The sequence below is a fragment of the Symphalangus syndactylus genome, chromosome 14 (genome assembly GCF_028878055.3).
Source record: "Symphalangus syndactylus isolate Jambi chromosome 14, NHGRI_mSymSyn1-v2.1_pri, whole genome shotgun sequence".
Lineage (NCBI taxonomy): Eukaryota > Metazoa > Chordata > Mammalia > Primates > Hylobatidae > Symphalangus > Symphalangus syndactylus.
In genome coordinates this window covers 73156321-73165127 of record NC_072436.2, presented here as the reverse complement: position 1 = coordinate 73165127, position 8807 = coordinate 73156321, and positions in this window count along the sequence as shown.

Below are 8807 nucleotides of genomic sequence, written 5' to 3'. Positions count from 1 at the left end.
CTTGAAATAGCAGTGATATTTCATACAAATTATACTCGGAGCATAGCTGCATTCAGCCCACAATTTCTAAGTTGCCTGAGACAGAAATGTATCAGCAAAGAGTCTAATGCATGGCTTAAAATGATTGATTCAAGACTAAATCAGCAACGCTAATTTCTTGCAATGCTAGTTACATATGGCTGCATTAATATTCTTTTCTCAGAAATCCAGCTGAGAATCATTATTTAATGAAAGGCTTACAAATTGCATCCTATTTAACAGCTTTCATTGCAGATTCTTTTATAGAGATGCAGAAAACATGTAAGTGACCATGTAAATTCTATGTTGCATTTGCAATGTGCTGGGTAGTTTTCTTGATGTATACATAAAATATATATGTATATGTGTGTATAATGCACTTATATGTATATATTTTATATGTATACCTATATACGATAACTATATATTACCTATTACATAATTACATATAATATATAATAGTTTATATGGAATATATTATATATATATCGAGATTATTCTGATTGGTGATTTCTAAGTTAACAAATTTAAAGGATAGATTAAAAGAGAGAGATTAGAATTTGAGTTTTCATTAACTAACTACCCTAGGTTTGAACATTAGCTACATAATTCATTAAATGTGTCCTTAACCAATTTTATTCTCTAATGTTTAGTTTCCTCATCTTTAAAATAACAATAATAATATCTACTTCCCAGAGCGTTACTATAAAGATGAAATGAAAACAACTCAAGTAAAGTATCTCACACAAGAGCTCAATAAACATTAGCTCTGTTTCCAATGTAAAAACAACAAAAAGAAGATTTATAGCTTGTTACAGAATAAATTGTAGTGTTTATGAATTTGTAGTTATTGGAGAGTTCAGCCTAAGTAGGGAGATGAACCAAAGACCTGTGGGTAGTCTGGAGACAGATTGGAAAGGAAAAAAGTTTATAAAGGCATTCATGTTTAAGCAGTAAATATGTTACAGTTTTTCTTTAAGGCCAAGATAAACTACCTGATTTCAATTTTATATATATATATATATATATAGTCATATATGGTTTTTATATAAAGTAATATATATTATTTTTGCTACTTTGATAACTAAATAATGTTAACTAAATAGCAAGTTTTCAGGTAGAACATTATAATTTAATAACTTCATATTTCTTACACTTGAAAAATTAACAGGACACATGGTGGGGAACAACACACACTGGGACCTGTCAAAGGGTGGAGAGTGGGAGGAGGGAGAGCATCAGAAAGAATAGCTAATGGATGCTGGGCTTAATACTTAGGTGATGGGTTGATCTGTGCAGCAAACCACCATAGCACGCATTTATCTATGTAACAAACCTGCACATCCTGCACATATACCCCTGAACTTAAAAGTTGGAAAATATATATATTTGACTAAATATATATATATATATCTCAAATATATATTTGATTTATTTCAGGGAGGTATATATAAACATATATGTTTATAAACATATATATAATGAACTTGGCTTTTCTCTCACCAAAAAACAGACAAAAAATTTCACACAAGCAGAATCATGAACTTAAGTATTTGGGGGTAAACATTTTTCAAAGTAGCCACTGAAATGGGTAGTGGAAGACCAATAAACCCTCTGGAAAGAATGTGAGGAAATGAAGGCCCCACATACTCCATCAAGAAAGTAATCATCAATTTCTCTGTAAGGTTTCTAAAGGGAACCATCACCAGAGAAATTTCATATAGTAGAATCCTTATTAGTACAAAAATTGTGGCTATCTTGACATTTGGCCACTTCATTAATTATTGTGATTCAATTAAAGCAGTTTTTTAAAGAGGAGAATTGACTGATTTTTTAATGAATTTTTGTTCAGCTTAAATATTATTTTTTAATCATTTAACAACATCAATAACAGTCACAGTTTTATTTGTTTTATAGAATGCTTCCCCACAGGTTATATTCTTAACTACCACAATGGCATTTGAGCTCATATTGTGGACTTAATTTTTTAAAAAATGAGGCTGAGAGATCACACGACTCCTGCAGATTTTCACAGTGCATAAATAGCAACTCCAGAGATGTCCCCCACAAGCATCTCCTTTCTGCAGAATTGTCTGGGTGTTTTGGGCATGCATTCTTCATAAGTTAGGTATTTTAAAATCAGAAGTGAGTCAATGACAGACTTTCTTTCTTTAAAAAGGAAAAAAAATAGTGGTTTTTAATATTTTAAATTAGGAGTAATTAAAATGTCCCACAGAAAGGCCTGTGCTGATTCTAACTTCTGCTTAGTGAAATTGAAATAATCTAACTCCAGAGGAAGCTTCAAGCAATTGAAAGAAGCCATGAGCCTTCCATTTAAACCAGGAGTTCAGTGTCCATCTCTGCTGTCAGAAATTTGAAGAACATTCACATTTTCCATTTGCTTTATCAATAGCTACCTCAATGTTTCTAAACTATCCATCACAATAGTGCCTAGGTAATTAGACAGAGGTCTCTGGCACTGTATTATTTAAACATCATTTCCACGCAGCACAGTCAGCCCTACCATGTGTCATTATTTTGATGGGCTTCTCACCACTTAAATGATGAAAGAGAAAAATTACAATTTCCTCTAAACTCATTTGTAGATACTTACACAAATAATGTTTGGCTATGATCACCATAGTGAACACTGGCTGTATGTCAACTAAATCCTTGGAGATAATTTTAGCTCAATTGATGGTCCTAGTTAATTTCCCATAGGCAATTGTGAGAACTCTCTTCTTTCAAAGTTTGTTTTTTTTTTCTTTTTTAGTGTTGGAAATCCCTTGCAAATTCACTTATTTTATTGGTTCTTCTTTTATTTCATTATCTATGGTCTACATTAAGAGAAAAAAAAATCCTAGGTGATCTTAAACCATTGTAATTAGGTCTGGAGACTGGCTCTTTGTATAGTCACCAGATAAGGAAAAATGTGTGAAAAATTGGGAGATGTTTAATCTAGGGCAGAGGTTGGAAAATTACAAATCAGTACCACCAAGTTGCTTTATAAATAATGCTATAGTGGGTCATAGCCCTGTTCATTCATTTACATATCACGTACATTCACTTTCACCCTTTGATGGCAGCATCAATTAGTTGTGACAGAGGCTATGTAGCACAAAAAAAAAAAAAAAAAAAAAAAAAAAAAAAAAAAAAAAACTTGAAAAACTTAAAAGATTTTCTAACTGGCCCTTTAAGAAAAGGTTTACAGGCCCTTGAGCTAGAGAGAACTTTGGCTCCTGGCAGTAGTTTAAAAAAATATATTTAACAAGTTTGTTTTAGCTGGTCTTCTTTTAGCTAGGAATCTAACATTTCGTTTCATCCCAGGACTTGTAACTGATGATGACAGTGATGTTCATGCAGCACTGAAAAGCCTTGAAGCAACTTCTGAATCAGCAAAGATTAAATCTCATTCACTATGGGTCTCTGTTGTCCAGATTCATAGCCTTAAAATTGAAAGGGACCTTCAGCATCATCTTTCACAAAAAAAAAAGTGGAAATATTTTCCACTATATGCCTTACATGTGGGCTTTCAGTCTCTAATTATAGACCCCGTGGAAGCAGGTGAGCAACTTCTCATAATATCTATACTAGTTCGTGGCAGCTGTGGCTCTTTTACTATTGATTGGATTGTTTTTCCCCCACACTGAGTTAATATCTCTTTCCTTGCCACTCATTTGCCCCATTATAATATTTTGACTGTTAGTAAATTATAAATGATATATCAGCATATCTGTACTTTTCTTTTCTTTTGGGTCAGAGTCTCACTCTGTCACCCAGGCTGGAGTGCACTGGCGTGATTTTGGCTCACTGCAACCTCCACCTCCCAGATTCAAGTGATTCTCCTACCTCAGCCTCCCAAGTAGCTGGGGTTACAGGCACGTGCCGCCATGCCTGGCCTAATTTTTTTATTTTCAGTAGAGACCGGATTTCACCATGTTGGCCAGGCTGGTCTTGAACTCCTGGACTCAAGTTATCTGCCCTCCTCAGCCTCCCAAAGTGCTGGGAGGAGTGAGCCACTGTGCCCGGCCTGTGCTTTTTATTAATAAGAATATTAATTAAGCAGAGCATTCCATCCTTCCACTCTGCTTTATCATAGTAGATAATGTTGTTCTTGAATAATAGATGCAGGTTTTGGAATCAGAGAGACTTGTGTTCAACTTAAAGTTTCCCCACTAAAAAAATGGTTCTACCATAGAAAAATTGCTTTAACTTCTATGAACATTGATTTCTTCATTTGCTAAACAGAGAAAAAAGCCTGAGAATCTGAAAGAAGGTACATAGGATCCAACATGGTGCCTGATATTAAGAAGCTATTATTAGTAGTAGAAAGTAGCAGGCGTTTTAAATGTGCCATGTGCAAATGTGCAAATGCCAGAGCATTCCAAGAGCCACACAAAAGGCAGAGGCAGCATTTGGAGCATTTTAGGAACTAAAGATTATCCTAAATTTAAGATTTTATTTGAAAAGACTAACATTACATCATATAGGTCATAAACATTCCAGGGCAAGAATTAATCTATCTTGTTCTCTGTATGCCACGGTGCAAAACTAGGAGCTTCTGCTTACTTTTAGCTCATGAAGATCTCCAAGGAGTAAGCAGTGTAAATATTAGACATTCTAAATGTACACAAAAGGATATTTCAAGAAGCACACTCACCCTTTCAATTCAGATAAAAATAAATTATGCAAGTAAAGAAAATGGTTAACCCATCAAGGGCCAGATTATGAGAGTATCTGTTTCTCTTATGTGGAATTACTGTGTTCTATGAAATCGAGCTATGTCTGTAGTGTCCAATTTTAATATGGCAATTCTCTCCTATTCTTGGTTCTTCTGTTTTAGACAACATATTGAATCTCTTGGGAGAAACTCATCCTGTATCTGCTCGATTGAAAACATGGGGGTGCACATTCCAAGCTGCATATGCTCAGGTCTGAGTTTCCAAGGAAACAAAGGGCTGCTCATCTATCTGCAAAACTGAACTGACGAATCACTTTCAGCTTGTTACAACCTTGATTCTAAGTCAAATTCCAGTGTGCAGTCTAAAAATCGTCACTGTCTTGTCATTTCTGCCGAGCAAACCCCTGATGCTATGAGGCTGGCAGTTGGGCAGGGATTCCCTGGGTTGTGCACTCTGATTTTTTCCTCTGCACTGTTAGTAAAATACTGTCATTGAGAGCCAGCTCCACACTGCACCTATGTGAGAAAGGCCTTGGTTTCTATCAGTAAAGTCAGACAGGGCTATGTGCATTTGGGATGCCCTAGTCAACCACATAGGAGGAAGCACAATGGTCCTCCCAGCTCTCACAGTGGCCACCAGCTCTCAGGCTCACAAACTAGGCAAAGCAAAGAGCAACAGGACAACCTACTTCCCAACTTTCATTAGGCACTCAAATCCTAGTGGGTGATGGTATTTCTGAAGGTCTTGAATACAGGACTTCCTGACCATTCTTTAGCATTTACTGATGAAGGCACTTCAGATGGGTTATGTTGTTTGGCAATCACAACAAGTGTTGAGATAGATACTATGATTATATTCATTCTCTAGAAACAGGAACAGAGAGGTTAAGTAATTTCCCAAAGGTCACACAGTCTGTAAGTGATAAATCTGATTTGAAGCCAAACTATGTCACCCCAAACTCATATTTTTAACACTTTATTCCATCTTCTAAAAGGCTGGCTATTCTGTTTTTCTCTAAGTTTCAAATTAGTATGCCCATTCACTTGTTCATTCATTCATTCATCCAGCAAACATGTGCCAGGCATCTATGCCAGGCTCTGTGGATATAGTATAATAGGAAACAAGAGAGATAAGATTTCTCAGGGAGCTTACGTTTTGTAGAGGAGACTAAATAAATAAGCAAGCACAAACAATGTAGAGTTTGTAATATTATCTATCCCAACAAAGGAAATCAACACTAGTGTGAGAAAATTAAATTATAAAAGACCGTAGCATTTTCAAGATACTGAAGGAGATGAGATGAAGCAGAGGTAGAGTGGGGCTGGATTATGCTGGACCACAGAGAACAGACTGGATTCTATTTTAAGTGAGGTGATAAATTCTTAAGGGTCTTAGTCATTTTTGAGGTAGAACTGTCTTTTGTTTTTATCGTAAAGAAACTACATAGGTAGGCATAAAATACACCTGTATGCCAGAGATAGAAAAATTCATATAATTCCCAACTCCAATTCTATTTCTGTAGGATAATTTTAATTGTGTATATGAAACATATCTCAATGTTCTTGAAAGACTGAAATCTACTTTCTATTATTTATTGACTTATTGATTTGTGGTTAAGGAAAAAGTAGACTGAAGTAAAAATAAAGAGTGCAGGAGTATAATTGCAGAAGAAGTGGGAGGGAGACTTGTTGAACAGGCAACAGCCTAAAGTGAGTATCCATGAGTGGGCTCAGTATGACCCTGCAGCTCCCCCATCACACCTGCACCCACCTCAAGGAATCCAATTCCACCTCTATGGAAAATCCCTGGGCTCCACGGGACAGTCTTGTTTTGATTTACATCTGTGTGTCCATGCCTAGCCAGTATCTTGTTTAGTGCAGCCTTTCCATAATATTTGTGGAGAGGAGAAAGAATGAAAGGAAGAAGAGAGGGAGGGGAAAAAGAAAGTGAGCGGAAAGAAGAAAGATAAAAAGGAAGTAGCACTCTTGGTTTTGCTTCTCCTTGGCTGTTTCGTTATTCTCAGTACTCCCCAACCCATCTTCCTGGGATAAGAAAAAAAAAAAAAGACATCTAAAATGACACTTCCAAAAGATTAATATTTTCATTTCAACATTTCTGAAAGTATTTCAATGAAATTGCTTTCAAATGGTTTACTTTATATTAGATCATTGAGAGATAGATTAATGTCATAAACGTAGGTACTAGCAAGCAATATTTTTGTCTCCTATGTGCACATATTGTATATTTCATATCCTCTGATAACTTGAAGTCACTAATTTAAGTCAAATTAGGGAAAGGGCAGTATAGTAATTGCTATATTTTCGGCTCCTTCTTGATAACAAATGCAGCTTCTTTTTTCCCCTCCACCCATATATGAGTGTTCTTTTTCTTTGGCTAAGATATAATAGCACTGCTCTACATGAACAAAAATATTTTTACTGGCTATGTTATTACTGAGAAATGCATTGGGAAAATGTAAAAATATTTCACCTTTATTTTGAAGAAAATAAACTCAGTGGATTAGATAAAATTTGCACAGCTCTTGACATGTGCCATATGTAACATTTGGGAAACATCAAAAAAGAGGCTTTGACTTCTTCCGAGAATCATAGACTCTGGCACTGGAGGGGGACCAATCCACCACCCCACCTCACTCCAGCAATTCGGGCAAACAAGACCTAAAGAAATCGAAGGATAATCTAACATTTACATTATTAATGGAAGAAACAAGACCAGAACCAAAGTGCTGGCATTACAAAACTGCCTCCCTGCTGCTTCACTGCAGATTATGGGAGTCACCACTGGTGGGAAGGCATCAGAGCTCTGGAATAAGGACCACTAGACTTCAAGTCCTGGCCTAGACACTTACTGCCTCTATGAGCCTGGGCAACATACTTTAACTATGTAAGCCTAAGAGGTTTTTTCCATAAAATGAGATTTAACAGTACCAACCTCGACTGTGTGCAGTGACTCACGCCTGTAATGCCAGCACTTTGGGAGGTCGAGGCGGGAGTATCCCCTAAGTCCAAGAGTTTGAGATCAGCTTGGGCAACATTGTGAAACCCTGTCTCTAGAAAAATACAAAAATTAGCTAGGCATGGTGGTGCACACCTGTAGTCCCAGCTACTCGGGAGGCTGAGGTGGGAGGATTGCTTGAGCCCAGGAGGCAGAGGTTGCAGACAGCCAAGATCATGCCACTGCACTCCAGGCTGGATGACAGAGCGAGACCCCGTATAAAAAAAAAACATATATATATATATATATAAAATATTGTATATTATATATAATATATATTATAATATATGTATACATTATGTTATCAACCTCAAACATTTGTTCAAATATCAAATAAAGTACTTAATTTAAAATACTGGCACACAGTAATTGCTAAGTAAATGTCATCCATTACTAATATTATTAGATTATTATTATTATTATTCAAACAAATGACAAATGATAGTCTTAGTTTTGCAAGGTTTTTTTGTTTGTTTGTTTTTGTTTTTTTGAGACATGGTCTTGTTGTTAACCAGGCTGGAGTGCAGTGGTGAGATCATGGCTCACTGCAGCCTTGACTGCCCAGGCTTAAGCAATCCTCTCACCTCAGCCCTCCAAGTAGTGAGGACTATAGGCATGCACCACCATGCCCAGCTGATTTTTTAAAATTTTTTATAGAGATGGGGGTCTCACTATGTTATCCAAGCTGGTCTCTAACTCCTGGGCTCAAGTAATCTTCCCACTTCAGACTCCCAAAATGCTGGGACAACAGGTGTGAACCACCACGTCTGGCCAGTAGTAACTTTCAAATAAACTTTTTGGTAAAATGGAAATTCTAAATTCTAATATATGGACATAAAACTCTGCTCAGCAATCTTCTAATTGTCTGATTCTAATAATCTAAATGTTAAGTATGCTCTTTGAAATTTTTCAAATTCCAATAAATTTAAAAATATGTTACTAAGGTAAGAACTGTAGAAAATAAAAAAGAAGTGACCCTTGGCTAGGCGTGGTGGCTCACGCCTGTAATCTCAGCACTTTGGGAGGCCGAGGTGGGCAGATAGTTTGAGCCCAGGAGTTTGACACCAGCCTGAGCAACATAGTGAGACCCCC